At 38.7% G+C, this 15,707-nt stretch overlaps 1 protein-coding gene across 4 annotated transcripts in view; it reads right to left on the bottom strand.

Annotated features, from left to right (window-relative positions):
- ccser2a (coiled-coil serine-rich protein 2a) overlaps positions 1-1,523 on the bottom strand; it is a 58,534-nt gene extending 57,011 nt beyond the window's left edge. For 2 of the 4 annotated variants that reach the window (XM_075478607.1, XM_075478601.1), the window contains exon 1: positions 927-1,517. The gene's annotated coding sequence lies outside the window, so the exon portion shown is untranslated. Of the gene's footprint in view, positions 1-926 lie in introns of all 4 variants that reach the window. The other 2 variants (XM_075478621.1, XM_075478616.1) reach the window with 2 other exon arrangements.
- Between the last annotated feature and the right edge of the window lie 14,184 nt (positions 1,524-15,707).

The raw sequence follows: 15,707 nt of genomic DNA, 5'->3' as shown, positions 1-15,707 counted from the left end.
AGTTGCACAGTGTAGACGGTCAGCTGTTGTTGGGAGGAATCAGATAGTAAATACACCCTCCGCCAAGGTGGCGCTCCAGGACTCTTGCCAACAGGTGCTTGAGGAACACACACGTGGATCTGCATGTGTGTGCAGCCCCACCCTAACACTGGAGAAACCACAGGGGTGTCCAGCTCAATGACGCTTAGGACAGTCAGTCACGTTATCCCAATGTGTGTTGCTGCACCGATGCCGTGGCGCTTCACACTGTCTGGGTTGTTATAGATTGAAGCTAAAAATGGAACGCACATGCATACGCAGACGCCATGGTAGGGACTGACAGAAACTTCAGTTGTGGTATAAAAATACAATTATGTGCGGCTAGCTACCGTCGGGGAATGAATTGAAAACCTTGGTTAAATTTGAACTCACTCCTGTCAGCTGAACCTAACTTTATGACAGTGTGAGTTATCCTCAGTTTTCATTTATTCCTATAACAATAATTCCTATAACTACGAATATCACAGAATATAGACCTACCTCTAATTAACAAGACTGAGATGCTTGTCAAGAAGCAATACTCCAGAGATAGTACATTATAAAATCAGAGTGCACAATTTCTGTTCTATATGTTATATTTCTGTTATATAATTAGTATCTCCTTGTGTTCTTATAACATAAAGGCTTGTTCAACCTCATTCCTGGTACCCTTTCAGGACATGTTGTGACCCTGGGGGGTGATGATGCTGGAAAACAAACATGGCCTCTTCTGCCTCACCACTGACAGTTCGTCAAAGGCTCATTTGGAGTTAGTTTTATACATACAAACACAGTATACTGCACAAATAAATGGGTAGTTACCATAGTAAAGTCACACATAAATACAATCATCGTTTTAAAGTGATAACAGCTCTTACCTAAGCCGATGCACACAAGGCTGCACTTACCTGAATCATGCCGCTTAAAGGCGCACTCATGGCTTCAACGTTGTCGTTGTGTCACCAAACAGTCCACTTGCTTGTAAATAACGTGCTGTAAATAAGAAACGGAAGCTAATGTTTTACTTTCTGTTTACAAGACGGTGAGGTGATTTGATGAAGTTGAGGCTAGCCCATACTGTAGCCATCACACAAGTTCACTGACAAGCTCCTGGCTCCGGAACCGTCACGTGCGTGTCACTACCAAACAAATAAACAAGCAAAGCTTAAATTCAGTACAATGTCGAGAGTAGCTCGCTTTTCCAGTAGATATGTAACGGTTGAGAAAATCCCCAAACTACTGTGTTTCTGAACCGTTAGTTACACCACCGGACAAACTGTCCGAGCAGTACCGAGTGAAAAGCTGGTCCGAAAAGCAAGAAACGAGCAAAAGTAAAGAAAATATGGTCAAGTAAACGAAGTAAAAACCCTATCACGAAACACTCCTGGCTTTGTTGATAAACTACCCGCAGCAGGAGACTACATGCCACAGTGTACAGACTGACTCCCCATAGCAGCTTGTCATTCCGACATTCTCCCTCCTCTCGCTTCCAACTGCTGGGCGGAGCGTGCTGCTGTCACCGGGTCTCGAGGGGTGACTTTGCACGCTAATCTCCTGTCTATGCTCCTACCGGTTGTTTACCGACATATGTGTATATTTGTGGTTCTGTTTGTCCACTTTTATTTTACCTACATTATTACAGGTTTGTCCCTGTCTTGTAAGGTAGTAGATTCCAACATAGAAAGCTGAAAAGCTATTTAACTTCAGCGTTAGTGCCGGTCGCTGATATGACGTCAGTTGGTGAGCGTGCAGAGTTGGGTTAAATCTGTGCACGTGAACCCATTTAATGTGTTTAGTGTTAGCCAGTAGTAGCGCTGGTTTGAAGTTGTAGGTGTATGCAGTTGTAGACAGACTGTTAGAGAATGGTTTCCCTTTGCGCAGACTTGTAAAATATTGTGCTACTGTGGACTAGGAAACACAGACTTTAAAAGACACATAACAACCTCAAACCACTTAGATACAACATATATCTTTGTTATGACTCTTTTTAAAACTGTTCATTTTTTTTCTATCCCATAGCGGTCGTTCTGTGTCACTTTCTGGTGGTTTTGCATTTCTGTGCTCAATTTGTGCCACACGTTTGATTATTTTTGTGTTTCTGATTTAAACTGGTCATTTATTACATTCTTTGGCCATTGGACACCTCACTTCATCTACTTTTGGCTGTGTCAGGTCCCATTTTGATCCCTTGTGTCTGATTTGGATCACATTGCATACAATCTATGATCATTTAGGTAATTTTACGTCTCATATTTGTCCATTTGCATGTCTTTGTTGTCTTTTCTGTGGTCTTATTATACATCTTTAATAAGTTCTCCTATTATATGTGACTTCCTTTAAATTGATTTATCATCTCAGTTTGTTAATGTGTGTTTTTTATTAAATATGTTTCTGGGATAACATTAGTGGCTACTTACTCCTTGAGCCTTCTGGGTCTGCCTTCCTTTGATGTTTTACTAATCCGTCCATAGCCAATAATACTTTATCAAGTGTATCATAATGGGTTTAAAAGCTACCTTATCTAATTAAATAGTCGCTTAAACTGTGTTTTGTTTTTTTTTAATTTAAAGGTCAGTTAACAAATCATTTCAAGTAAAAAAAAAAACTTGGTTTGCCAAGGGGCAAGACAAACCGTCCGCATGATTGAGACAATAGCTGAACTGTGTTTTCCCAAACTTATAGTTTAGTGATCTATGAATCAGTACAATAAAAATGACCAATAAACCTTTAACAAAGTCATTGGTTGCATCTTAGAAACCCATTGGAAAAGAGACCTTTTTAGAGAGAGATACTTAAGGCATGAACTGAGTGTGATTATTTACTTCACAGCTCATAGTTTTTTAATCAGTTTTTAGTTAAATGAAACTAATTAATCTCATTTCTGTGTGTAAGTGCTTATCATACAATTATATATTTTGCAATGCAGTACTTCTAAAGTATACACCCACAAAACACTTTCCTAGGAACATCTATACGAGATAAAACAGCAGCTGTTTCATGAAGTGTACTTTTTAGAAAACTTGTAAAGTTCCCCTGTATTTTACCCCTTTATGAATGTTAACTGGGTGGACAAAATATTACTGTAAAAATATATTACAGTTCAGTTAGCCATCACTTTACTCAGTGCAACCTCAAAAATAAACAAAGAGCATTATAGTGTCATACACAAAGAACAGGGAGAGTTCTAATTACCCACAGCAGATGTTGGTAGTGAAATTATTGCGCTGCTATTTCCAGACAAAAGAGAGTGGCTTGGGTTAATGTAAGAGGTTAGATCTTTTTTACTCATGTTTTACAGTTAGAGAAATCTCATTATCAATCTGTATACCAATCAAATCTGTACCTAAACTGTCATTATGCTCATCAATACTGTGTATTCCTTACTAGAATAAATCCAACTCCATAAAAAGATACGTTATAACTATTAAAGCCCCCCAGGGCCTTGGGCCCTGCTTGCTTTACATAGTTGTCAATGTAGTCATACTTTGATCATAACAAAAAGAAAACTAATAAACAAGTTACTTTACCAACGAGCTACATAAACTGTTTTCTTCAACGCTGTATGTCATTTATTATTTATTATATTTTAATAATGCATTTCTTTTGTGTTGTGTTTTCTTCCCAATTTAATATTAAATTCCTCCTCTGCACAACAAGAGGAGTTTGATGAGGAAGAATGTTTTGGGCAAGGTTTCAGTGAATATTTCAGGAGGACTGAAATGAGTCAAAAAGCCAATTTCAAAAACAAAAGAACTCACATTCCAGAAGGAAATGACACAACTAGCAGACAACTTGTTTGTTAAGACATTTTCCCCTGATGCCCCACAGATGTTGCACGACAATGTTACTGACTATTTTAACCACTAGAGAGCAGCCTTTACCCTTTTGTTGCCTGTCACAGTTCATCATTTTTTGAGCGCCTTTTCTCAAACTCACTGTCCTTTCCTCCCTAGAGGGGAGTTTCAACATGAGGAAAAAAAAAGGGATAAAGTGAAGACAGAGTGAGGAGGCGCTGCCACATGTTTTCTTTGGTTCATAAATCATCGCTCTGGCTCATGAACTTTAGCAAGCTTCAAAGAAAAACCATTCCACCTCTTAAGAAACTCATCCTCTGCATCTCATGTCCTCTGTTTCTTTAGCCAACACTAAGATCAGATACCAGTCTACTCATCTGCTCTCAACCGAACAACGGCATAGGAGAAAGTGTCAGACAGGACAGGAAAAGCAGAAGAGAGGGGTTAGATAAGGTAAGAATGTGAATACATACATATTATATATATGAGGAAAAAAGGGATAAAGTGAAGAGAGTGAGGAGGCGCTGCCACATGTATATATATAGATATATATTATTATATTTTATTTTCTTTAGAGCGATGGATCGAATGGAGAGAAAAAAGGAAAAGACACCTGCAGCGGTCTGAAGAAAGTATAGTCTGACAGTAGGTGGTGAGACACGGAGAGAAAAGAAGTATCTTGCAACTTGGTGAAGAAGGAGAGCACTAACAAGGGAAAAAAAAACAATCGAATAAGGAGTAACAGAGTCCCAAGGTAAGTTTTTTTAATTTAATTATTTATTTTCAAGCTTTCAGAGAGAGAATGTCCATAGAAATGGACTTATTTGAGTCAAATAACCCAACTCAAAGCTGGGTGCTCTCTTGGTGTAATTCAAACCATAAAAAAGGATTTTTTTTTTTTTTAAATAAATGAACTCAAAGAGCTACATTGTTTCTTGGTATGCTATCAGAGTGACTGTAATTGTCTGTAAATTACACCACAGCAGAAAAAATGAAAAATGCCTCTATTAACAGAAAATAAGCTGTCTGAACTGATCATTATTCCGTTTCTATTGATTGATAAAAAGGAAATTGAAGGACACTTCTGGAAAAAAATATATGAATTCACATTCACACACTCAATCAGTTTCCTGTTGCATGTTCAGAGATCGTTGTCATAGCTATGCTTGCCGCAGCAGAGTATAAAGTTTCTCTCCTAAAGCAAAAATTGTCATTCTCCTCCTTTAGCCCATTTGATGTCTCCACCATGAACCTGAGCTTGATGCTTGCCTTGTTTTTCCTCATTCATCCTTATTCAGCCATGGTATGTTGTGCTATATTTACACATGTCTATGAGAACATCCCTGAATGTGCATTTGAATTCACAACCAGTAATTATGTTATTGTGATCAGAGATTTCTTCATGGGCATGTTTGTAACTTCAACAAAAGATAGAGGAACTTCGTGATTCTCTTCTTCCCTCACCTGCTTGCTGTTGCACTCACCTGCTTGCTGTTGGTTTGTTATAGGTGTTGAAAAGAAAAATTCCTGAGTTATGGTGGTGTGGCCTCAGTACTTTTGGTCACCTGTTTTCCATTTGATCTGGGAAGACTCTGAGGGCAGATGTGGACCTGGCGCAGACTACAAAGTTTTCTGAAAATTCTGATATGATAAATATGATTTAGATTAAAGGCTGATAATAAAGATTTATACCTATTGAATATCACTTTATTCGAGTTTAGGGTATGCCTATGATGCATCTGCAATGGCATCAAAACACACGATACTTTCACTATATATCACAGAGCATGATGAGCATGGACTTTCTGAAATATGTGACTGTGTGTGTTCGGTTCAGGGAGGCAGAGCTCAGCGCAGACAGAGGCAAGCTGAGGAGAGCCTGAGACCGTACATTGGCAGAGTTAAGCCAGGTAAAACCGTCAGTTATTTATCACAAATGTTGTGACACTATGATATGTGGTTAGAAATTGAACAAACACATAAGATGACAACTTTTTAGAATTAATTTCTTTCTTTACTTATTGATGTCGAAAAACAGATTATCATTTTAAACTTTGACGAGCATTTCAACAAGTTGACCAAAGCGTTTCGTCATAGTTTCATCATAATCACTATGCTTGTTTAAGGCATGCAGAATTTGGGCATGCATTGTTTTAAAATACTGCTTGTATGGCATGGGTTTAATTCCATGTAAAAAAAAAAATGTATTGACCCAACAACAAACTGTGTATACTGAGTTTATTTGTCTATTTTTTTTAATGCAAAGTTTCTCGAAGACCAAAAATCATAATTCCCATCATCTTTGAAGGGTTATTATTTTGTATCACGTCCTACCATGTTTTTTGTAACACGTCGACCTGTCATGTACATCAATTTTAATGTATTTCTTACTCCTAAGATGAATAATTTCCTGGTGAGAGCGCAGTAGAAAGTCAGGAATTGCCAGTGAAAGTAAAGTAAAAAAGCACATGTGAAAACTAACAATCTCTTGCATAAGGTTCCACGAATTAGATACTTCCGCCTTCCTTGCTCCTTACAAAAGGCGGAACATTGAATATTAGCAAGACATGGATGATAAGATTCACAAATTCTTTGCAATTATACGGCTACTATACACTAAACCAACAACTGGCTATTGGGCACATCTAGAGCGTCAGTGAACTTTTGTCACCCTTTGGTGTTTCGCCTCGAAGCCATTGTTGGACTCCATCTATGTCTTTTTGCAGCCTGTTTAACCTCTAGAACCGGTGGTACATCTGTCAGTGGGAGAGATCCCTCTGATTGGCTGTTCAGTATAGCGAATTAGCGCGCAAGAAAAGGGGCAGCAGGGACAACAGAAGTCAAACAGCAATGTCATGGTCTGTGGGTTTTGTTGGGTTATTCCTGCTTTGGTGGTGTCTTTGCCTTTGTTCAGCTCTCAATGGATGTTTAGTCATAAGCTGTTTAAGTTATTGTTTATTTCTGTACAGATTTATTTCTTGTGTATTCTGTCTAGTTTCTAGCTCTTCGCTATAGTCGGTTTCAGAGTTTTACCTGTTATCTGTCATTATCTCCTGAAGCCCTCAGTTGCCTTTGACTTGATCACCATGCTTGTTCCCTGTACTCATCAATCACCTGCATTCACTCTTCATATTAACCCCCTGCAAGTACACATGCTCCTTGGTTTTCATTGTTCTTTGATCATCATCACAGCTTGTCTATGTCAATCAATCTCTTGTTTTCACCTCCTTTTCTGTTTGATTTGAGTTTTTTGTTTTTTTTCTTGCGTTGGCAGCACCTTTGGTTTTTTTGTAAGATAAAGCTTTTAGTTCTGATCCTGCCTATTTAGTTTACCAGTTTATGTGATTGTATAATGTACATACTATTGCCCCTCTCTGGAGAGATATTTCCTCTTACAGAAGTAAGTATATAGAGTTCACATCCTGTCTGGCAGTCAGAGGTCATCTTTGCGCTGTATTCAAGCGCTGCTTTTTCTTTTCAGACAATAGCAACCAAAGAATTGATTTAATTACTAATTCAAGGTTCTGTGTCAGTCTATTTTATTGTTTATTCTGTCAGCAGCTATGCATTTAACTGGTAAAGTTCAACAAGCTTATAATCGGGGAAAGAAGACACTGATGTTTTTTACTGTTACAGAAAAGCTTTGTGAGCTGCTGAAATGCCATAGTCCAATGGGATCCTGGTGCCAGGTAATTCAAGAAAATGAAGCCCTCGTCCCCAAGTGTGTTTGTCCTCGGTCATGTCCACGGTAAACACCATGTAGCATTATTTTGAACCGTCCAACAGTCCATTTGGTATTTTGATTATTTTCAGTTTTGGGTTCTATAAAAAATGTTCATTCTCATTTACATGATTTTTTGTATTTGTAATTCATACTCATATACACATAAGAAAGAACATGTCAGTTTTGGTATAAAATCATGAAGCACAGCGGTTTTTTTGCACATCCTAACATTCAGTTTCACATGTTGGCACTGACTCATGCAATCAGGCAGAGGGCACCAGTGTGCAGTGTGGTAGGAAAGACCTATGGGAATGAATGTCTGCTACACAAAGAGGCCTGCAGAAAGAGACGCCGCATCGGTCTGGCTCACACAGGACCCTGTCTGGGTAAACACACACACAACATTCAACATGACACAAAATTTCCACTGTGCACTGCTGCCTTTCATATCAGCTCTGTTATTTCTCCTGAACAGTCCCCAAGGCTAAATGCACTGAGGAGGAGTTAGGCCAGTTTCCATATCGTCTCCTGGACTGGTTTCTGCTACTGAGTCGCATGGGGGAGTCCTACGCACCTGCAGCTCTGCCCCAGAACTGCCTCAGCCACGCCCAGCGGACGCAGCTTGCCCAGGTCAGGCTTTGTGTTTGAAATGGGACTGACAGCAGAAGCAGGTCACTCTAAACTAACAAACGTAATTTATGATCTTTGATCTTTGACCTCACTTACTGATGAAGCAAATTAAATCGATATTCACAATAAAGTGTAATGCTAAAGAAACCATAACCGGAAGAGGACTGTAGCAAGGGATCACTTTCCCTCTCACTGTAACCTAACACTGGACGTAAAGATGTTTTTAACACCAGACACCATCATCAAGCTGGTGTAAAAACTGCTCTTCACAGACTGGCCAGCAACTGGTCGATATTATCAATATACTGTTAGTGGCAAGTTCTTATGTTGCTTTGTGGTGTGGCTGTCCACAAACTGAGATAGAGGCTCTCAAGAACACCACATATGAATAAGACTTGGTCAATAACCACTAAATTATTCAGTAAGATAGTGAAGGAGGAGTAACTTGACAGCCTTTCACTAGCCACCTTCACCGCTATCCTCAAATGAATTATATTAAAGCTTGTGCAATATTTTGATGACATAAAAACAGATACCCAGTTATTGAAGGGAGGCTCTTGCGCATTTCCAGCTCTCATTGCTGTTAATTCTGAAGAAATAGCACTGCAGTCTATAACCATGCTAGCAGCTGTGTGTGGCTAGGCAAAATGCTAACAAATTGATGTGTAGGAAATGTGTAGGACCATGTTAGTGTGTAATAGTTCAAAAACAGAGGAAATAAAACTTTGAAATCAGAATGAGTTATTTACCGATCACCTATTGTATTACAATTCATCCTCTGGAAATTTGGAAAGAAATGCCATAATTCAGTATGGCACAAAGCGGATGCCTGACCCACGTTATCTTCACTGTAGATATGCTGCTAACATGACTAAAAGTATACTTTATTTATTCTATTGCAACATGAAATTATTAGATAGTTGCAAACAATATCAAATTTTTAATTTAGCTGCTTTTTTGCTTTTTGTTTATGTCTCTGTCTCCCACCTTAGCAAAGATTCACCTTATTGGATAAGAACAAAGATGGTAAGCTGAGCCGCAGGGACCTGAGGAAGCTACATTACAAGAAGATACCTTTGGAGCACTGTGCCACACCGTTCTTCCAGTTAGTTCCACTTCCATCAGCTAATTACAAAAAACATTTTTTGGCAAAAAGCACCTAACCGTCATACCATGCACATAATGATACTCAAGTATTTTTTGTCGTACATGTATTTGCATGAACCTAATATATTCATAGTAAAACGAATGTGATCATGGCTCAGGCTATAATTAGCTGAATAAAGTGAAAGAGACCAGTTTTATCCATGTCTTCATGTTATCATCACCTCGTGTCACGCAGAGGTACATGGTGTAAGCCTTCTATCTCTTGCAATATGTTTTTCTTGAGCTAATTATTGAGACTTCAAGGGTTAAAAATGTCACACCACAATGCATTTCGTCCCCGCTCTGATCAAGTTGCACCTCCCACCATGCTGTTCTCTCTGCCCGCTATTTATCCATCCATCCTCTATGCCAGTCCACGCTTCCTGCGTCCGTCTCCCTTTCGATCTCATATGACCAGACCATATTTCCACTTGTTTTTCCTCTAAACACTTCTGCTCCCTCTGCCTGCTTCCTACCTAGCTTCCTTTCATTTTTCCTACAAAGAGATTTATCCTCTCTCTCTGTCAACTCCCCTTCTTTTTTCACTCTTTTGTCATTCTTTCATCCTTCCATTTTCTCTTTTTTTTTTCTTCTATCCATGCTTTCACCCAACCCCCACCCCCATCCCTGTGTCGATCTGCAGTGGCAGGTTTTGTGAGAGTAGAGCTGTCTGTGTCAATGTCAAGCCATTCCCAGCAATGATAATGTTTATTACCCACTGTGTCTCCCGCTGCCCATGGATTAACACAAATTGAAGAAGTACCCTTCCGAGATAGCTCTGCACCATGAACTGACAGATAATGTCAGCTGTGGGGCCCCCATTTCAGCGTATCTCATTCCAATATGTCCTTCTATATTTTTTTTTGCATTTGGAAGCTTAAACATGAGTTTTAGAATTTTTTTCTGTTGTTTGCAGGTCATGTGATCATAACAGGAACAAAAAGGTGACCCTGAAAGAGTGGACAACCTGTCTGGTGGATCATTCTGAGGCTTGGTTCTATCATTTCATGTGTTAGTTACCACTTTTTCACAAACTTGATGTAATTCCTTATGCCAATTATTTTTTTGTTTTGTTTTAAATACATAAAATAAATTACTTTTACTGACTTTGGGAAAATATTTCCAGATGTTAGTAGTTAGAAATTGATATGAAATGAATTACTGAAATAATGAGTTGAAACTGGCAAGTCAAAACAAAAATCAAAAGAAGGAAATTCAGACAGTAGAAATTTGGACTTTACTCTAAAACAACAACCATTTGTCTATCAAGCATTTAAATGTTCACAGTATATCATAACGAGGTATTCAGTTTTGGGTAATAAATATATATTTATGGCCAATATCTACGTCCACACAAGCTCTTTTTTGTGTTATTGATTTTTTTTCTGCAAAAATTATCATTTCAAACCTATCGTTCCTGAAACATTTATTTTAAAAAGCTTTATATTCTGTCTTAGTGAAGCTAATTGTCTATAGTACTTTTGAATGTTCTTACTTAAAGCACAGGCCATTCAAAATGAAGATAATTTGTTTTTGTGTTTTCTCCGCAGCCATGAAAATGGGCTCCAGCAAGCTATGTGCTGCAATCAAAGAGAACGATGACAAACAGCCCTGAACTCCTGCTTCTCTTTAGCACTCACATCATCATACCTGATTTAAAAATGACAGGATCTCTACGCACAGCTCGCCTATCTGTTTCACCCCTTGTGATATAGTGATTTATGAAATCATCAAAACTGAGCGTCTACTCATTGTTCTCTGTGCAATCATAAGGCTCAAACAGGACAATTAAATGTCTGAACAGACTGATTGCCAGTTACATTTACTGCTAATTACATTTGCTGACATTTGTAAAATGATGTTGTAAAGGAGCGAGGACAATAGCCTATATTGAAACTAAATGAACATGGCATGCTTTGAATAACCAATTGAAAGAGAGGATGGCAGCAGTGCAGACAAACAGCGCAATGTAGGCCTATGGAGAAAGACAAAATAGATGAAAAAGAAAGATATGGAGTGAAGAAACGCTTAGTGTGAGATGACGTGACCAGAGATAAGGGATTGTAAAAGGGGTGAAGCAAAGAAGTAGCAAAGTGTTATAATGCAATGGAGGAAAGTGAGGGAGGAAGGAAAAAAGGACGCAAAGGGACTAAAGGAAGGAGGGCAAAAGTGTGTTTGTGAAAGATGGGAAGAGGAAATGCACTGTAAATGGGAGTTGAGAGTAATGGAGTAATGCATAAAAAATGGATCAGAAATGAGGGAAAGACTGAGAACAGAGAGTGAGATGGGGGAAGGGATGACTGAGAAAGCAGGGGGAACTGAGGAGAAGAGGAAAGGCAAGAAAAATGCAGTAAAATATTTCCTTTGCAGCCAGACAGCTCCGTAAATAGCATTATGGAGTGTGATGCAGAATATTTCACCCACTTGACCTCTGTCAAAGTAAAATATACTTACATAATCCAAGCTTGCTGACTGTTTGTGTGCACCATTTATAAAACATACAGCTATAAAAACTTTTGTTGCTTCTGTTTCTTGCTGTGCTGTGAGTGAACTTCTGTGAGGTCGAGCTGATGTTGTTGCTTCTAGATCCTCCCAGGGAGGATGAGTGTGGCCTGCTTGGCTTGACTGGTTTCTCTAGACTAATTAGCCTTCAAATTTACCATGCCTGAAGGATGAAGGGAGAAAGAAAGAAAGACCCTGGAAGGGGGAGAGATTACATTGCTTTATATGAGATGCAGATTCAGTGCGCATATGAAGCAAATGGGGACTTAAGGCTGGCCGCTATACTTAAAAAAATAAATAAAAGTGCATCATCATAAATATTGTGCATCTCTATAAATATCAAAACAAGATGTTTTCATTCCATCAGATTTTCACTCAAAACTTTTGATGAAGTGGAATGGACCACTGGAGGGATGCAGTTTGCTTTGGCATGCAGAGAGAAAAACAAGTCTGAACCCGGTGGAAGAAAGAAAAAGGAGGCATGAAGAAATAATAAAAGCAGATAGATTAAGTTTACTATAGAGGCAAGACTATATTTGCTAATGATGAGTGACCGGCGGAACGGCTAGTTGTTGGTTCGAATAAAGTCCATCCCCCACTACTTTCACTCATAAACATCTTGCTCCAGTCAGTCTCTTCTTCCCCAGGGACTAGTTCCTTTAACCAGACAGAAATAAACAAAATGAATTGTTGGGCCACCCCTGGAGCAGCATAGCCTTCTCATCACTGTTCTCTCTTTGTGTGTCCTCATACCCCCCTCTACTAATAGATTCCCTCTCATTACCTCTGGAACACCATCTCCACCTCCTTCCATCCCCCATCCAAACACAGAAAGGGCAGTTGTAGATTGACCCAAGTAATCCTCCTTCTTGTCACACAACCACAGACCCGCACCCGTTCACCTTGGATATTAGCAGAGGGAGATATCTATGTGCTGCCCACCTCTCTAACCTCGCCTTCTCCATGCTCCTTGTTTGGGTGCTGATCAATGATGTGGTCTCTGATGAGTTTGAATGCATCTCCCTCATACTTAACACACATTTACACACCCGCACACACTCCCAAGGGACTCTGACAGCTCAGGAGCAGATGGACAGCTGGTGATGACATGTTGTTAAGAATAAAGATTCCTGTTAACCCGTTGTCAGCTTGCACGCCCTCCATCATATCCCTTTACCTCATCTCATCTGTTTCTGTCAATCTTTTTCCATTTTCTCACACCATCAATCACTTCTTCTTCTTTTGCTTTTAGCTTTCAGTCTAACTGTAGCACTGAAAGCATGCTTCACAAGACCCCCCAACCCCCAAAAAATAATATTTCATACATGGCTGTCATAAAGACGGCACCTTGCATAATGAATGGCTTGTAAGCACGAATCAATTATAGATGAAAAAGCCAGTTTTGCAGTATATTTTTATGCAATTATACAAAATTACATTTTTACTCTTGCACTTTGTCGTTGTTTCTGCAAATGGAATTTTTCCTGTGTCTCTATATTGATGAATTATCAAAAGTCAACTCATGTGGGGTGGAATCAAAATAAATATTCTGGTTGGTCATCATGGCAGTGAAACAGAGAAAAGCTGTCGTGTGAGCTTGTATCACACAAGCTCGTTCTTCCATCCCAGGCCTGACAGATGTCTTACAGATGTCTTATAAGAAGACACAAATCCCAAATTCTTCCAAAATACAGCTCAAAACCCAAACCTATGAGTGTGTAGTCATCTCTCAAAGGTTAATCACCAACCAGGCTTCAAAAGAAGCCACCTTATCATGCTCTACCATATTGCGAAATTTGAGAACTTCTGTGACACTGCAAAATGGGACACGAATGGTGAGAAATGAAAAGAGAAAGACTTTGCTGGAAAGTTCAGTGGCGGAAAGGTCCTCACTCCAAAAAAAAAAAAAAAGACCAGATATTTATTAATAGAGCTCATGTGCCACATTTTTGTATTTTTCTTTGAAGTGATGGTGCAGGCAAAAAGAGGCAGAGAGAGGAAGGGAGAGAAGGGGTCTCTCAAATTCTCGACTGCGGTCAGACAATATTCCCTCAGGGAGGAGTGGGTCCTATTCAGAGCGACCTCAATAGCTCTACGCTGAAGTGTGAAGAGAAAGAGAGAGAAAAGGCCCCATCAAAAAAATGGAAAAGGGGGAGTTAGCTCACAGCTCTTTTTATTTTCCTGATGATATTGATTAAAGAGCTCAGGAGAAAGAGCAGGTTACATGAGGCCCACCATTGTGTGGAGATAAGAGGGTGGGGTTGGAGAACCACTGATGTGAAAGCCTCCAGTCCTCTGAGATCTGCACTTGATCTGTAGGTCGAGTACAAGAAGCCTTTAATATGGTATCCTGTATCCTGTTTACAGACTTTAAATTTCTCACAGAAAATTGTATGAAGGTGAGATTTTAATTTCAGCTTTGTGAATTTATTGTGAAACCATCTGCAGAGAATAATACCCAACACAAAACAATTTCCCTTTACCCTATATATAAAAAAAAGGCTCATTTAAAGTACTATATCTAGGCTCATATGAAATCTGTTTTAGAAAAACATTTAGAAAAATCTGTCGTCCTGCCAACAGTTGGATACTGATGGTACTGATACCACAAAGCTGTGTACAGTCAGACAAATATAACAATTTTAACTCAGTTTTTAACTAGTTCTAAAATTTGTTTCCATTGGTTTTATTTAGAACAAGGAGGCGCAAACAAAGAAGGCACTTTGCTGCAGTCTGACATATTCAGTAGCCATAAACAAAAAAAACAATGTACATTTATTTATTGACTGTAGTGTACTTTATTTCTTATGTTTTTTTAACCTCAAATTCAAAACTACACTTATATTTTCAAAATTCGGATCCAACTACTTAATTAATTACTTAATGTTTGATAACTAAAGATGTTAGTGGTGTGATATAAAAGATCAATCATCTTCAAGACTCATCGCTAAAAAAAACAACACATTTTTCCAGAAAGTAAAACCAGACACACACAAAAAACAAGCAAAAAAACTAACTGTGTCACAAAGGTTTGTCAACCTCCAGCTTAAGAAAGGAAATAAAGACATTTAATGTTCATTAGTCATGAATAGTCCTGGCTGACGCTCACTGTCTCATTTACCACTCAAGATTTTTTCAAATAAAGGTTTCAGTCTTTCTGGTCATTAACAGCATCTGATGAAAGCATTTTATTGTTCTCCAGTTGTATCTCTCTCGGATACACCTGTCGCTTATTGAGGTGTGCAAAGAATACTTTTCTAAAATGATTTATCATCAGCAGAACATCGAACAACAACGATATGCTACTGCCGTCCAAAAACAACACTGCTGCCTGTCTGTAGTTGGGTGAGGACAAGGCTGTTGGAAAAGATGTTTCACGGAACAATAAGATCAAAGTAAAAATTCTCGCTTTAAATGAGAAGGACAAAGTTTGGATAGAGGTAAACACTGGATTACAGCATAAAGACCTTATCCCATTTGTGAAACATGGTGGTGATAGTGTCATAATTTAGGCCTGTTTGGCTGCATCTGGACAGGAACCCCTGCCAGTATACATTTTTCACACACCTTTCAGGTTCACAGGGAGAGCAGGAGCACTTTTATTCTTTATGAATTCTTTTTTCTAAAGTAATACCTTCGACATGCTCAGATTTTCACACAACTCTTTAAAGTGGACATAAAAAACACAGTTATACAAATAAATCATTGGATGACTTATAGGCCTTTTTTTTTTGGATCAGGTTGTTCAACAACATTTTCATAAGATCAGAGTCAAGACTTTGATTTGCCAGTATAAAACGTTAATTTTATTCTTCTTAAACCTTTCAGTGATAGAATGTATTTGTATGGTTGGAGTAATTGTGTTCTTTCCACTGATAGGAAAGCACTTTATG

Source organism: Odontesthes bonariensis, chromosome 2 (assembly GCF_027942865.1).
Source record: "Odontesthes bonariensis isolate fOdoBon6 chromosome 2, fOdoBon6.hap1, whole genome shotgun sequence".
In the NCBI taxonomy this organism is placed as follows: Eukaryota; Metazoa; Chordata; class Actinopteri; order Atheriniformes; family Atherinopsidae; genus Odontesthes; species Odontesthes bonariensis.
Note: the sequence above shows the minus strand (reverse complement) of the source record. Positions and strands in the feature narration are given on the sequence as shown.